The 2,064-nt window shown below is 40.0% G+C and overlaps 1 pseudogene; it reads right to left on the minus strand.

Moving 5' to 3' along the window:
• Positions 1-907: 907 nt before the first annotated feature.
• On the minus strand, positions 908-1,736 carry LOC131234447 (uncharacterized protein At4g28440-like; annotated as a pseudogene).
• Between the last annotated feature and the right edge of the window lie 328 nt (positions 1,737-2,064).

The following is a 2,064-nucleotide window of genomic DNA, read 5'->3' on the forward strand; positions in this document are numbered from 1 at the left end:
ACTATAATGAATTCATTTGGGAGACATCAGTTTAGGTCATGAGCCAAAAAATAGATCCAAAGATTAACCACACATTCATTTTGGAGACATCAGTTTAGGTTATGAGCCAAAAAAAAGAGGTAAATATAAAGATCAAGTGAACCACATGTTCATTTTGGAGATATCGGTTTAGGTCATGAATAATAAAAAAAAAATAAAAATGATGCAGATTCAAATTCAAATATCAGGTGAACCGCAAAACAAAAAGCAGTAGGTCAATGATTCCTACAATTGAAAACTTCCTATGGCCAAGATATTATTTATCATCCAATGTGTTCATGAGTTCACAAAGACTCCAATGAAGGGAAAAAAAATAAATATCAGATTGATTCAAAACTTTTGCCAGCCCCCGGAAGTTTTCAATGGTAGATGTTCAATCCCTTGCCTTTTGTGGTTTGGTCCACTTGAGCTTCAGATCCGCCTTATTTTTGGGCCATTTTGGGCCGTGTGCTAAAAGTATCTTGTAAAATGGGACGTGTTTATAACACATACATCATAACAGATCCCACAAAACTTGGTCACGTCAACACACTAGGGAGGTCGGTAATGTGCGGCACACCATGCAATCCACTCCCCAAATCCAGGATTCGGTAATACCCAATCAGGACCTAGCTGGAGACTGACCGTCCTATCAAGGGATTTGTGGGGACTACTTGGATGTATATGTTTTATCCACACCGATAATTTCTGTATTTTTCGTACCATTTTAGGCCAGGCAACTAAAAACAAGACAAACCTAAGTCTCAGGTGAGCCACGCTGCAAGAAATGATGGGAATTGGGAGCTACTATTAAAAACGTTGTGCGGCTATAGAATGATTTGATCAAGCTAATATTTGTATTTTCCCTTCATCTAGGTCAATATGACCATTTTATTTTTTTTAATAAAGTAGAATTATATATTGCATAATGTCATTTTTCCATAATCCAAAAGCATAACCTGAGTCATTTCATGTCCAAATGAAACAACCAAAAAGCATATAAGATTTAGAGATAGAAACCCAATAAAGTTACATGGATAGTTGCCAATCAGGTGCAATCACCAGACCAGATGATTCTTCTGTCTGGATCTGAAGGTTTCATTGCCTGACTTGAGCGTTGTGGAAGGGGGTTCAACTCCTCCTGGTAGCTTCAAGATTGTAACCTCAGACTTGCTTTCTTTCTTCCTAAAAGAGCATTTGCCCAAAACTGCATTTGGGCCCCAAAAAAACCACAAAATCGCATCATGCGTTCGCTTCGGGTAAGTAGTAGAAGATTGCAGCTCATGGGTCACTCTTCCACGACATTCACCAGTTCGTATTCCACCAGCGACAGGTTGTTATCTTCCTTCACCGTGAAATCTGCCGGATCGGTGACTTCAACACGGCCCCACTTATCTACGGCAAGCCTCATTGAGCCCTTGAACATGTCGATCTTCGCATTGCCCAGGATCACAGTTGTATCGGGTTTCATCAAGTCCACTTGCTCATTCCTGGCTGTAAAGACAATCATTCCCGTTTCATCTCCGACCAAGCATTCAGCGATGCGCATCTGTCGAACTTACGGCCCATCTGGGCGGCCCTTCTGCAACACCATCTTTGAGAGTACCACCTTCACTGTAAGTGCATGCCCACTAGTTCCAAGCCGAAGCTGATCAACCTTGGTAAATACCGGTTTCCTCATTCCTGGTTTTGCATCCGCCATTTCTTTTTTGGAGAAAGCTAGGTCAATATGCCCTTAAGAAGAAGTTAGACGGCATATAAACCTTACATTGAACCCTAGGAAAGTTCCAAGGGTAGTTTTTCAATTACCGCTGCTACATGGAGTGGTCCACTTGAGCTTAAGTTGTGTATTACGTATTCCATTTGAGAATCTCTATCGCGGGCAATTTTGAAAGTAAAATATTATTATTTTTAAAAGAATCTCAAAGTATATTCTGTATTCCCCATTAAGCCAAATCTCCAATGTGGAAATCATATACCGCTTTTCAAATTCAGAGTTAACAAACAACACTTAATGCAAAATGCTTTCAATATTCTGCATTAACT

Source organism: Magnolia sinica, chromosome 19, assembly GCF_029962835.1.
Source record: "Magnolia sinica isolate HGM2019 chromosome 19, MsV1, whole genome shotgun sequence".
Taxonomy (NCBI): Eukaryota; Viridiplantae; Streptophyta; class Magnoliopsida; order Magnoliales; family Magnoliaceae; genus Magnolia; species Magnolia sinica.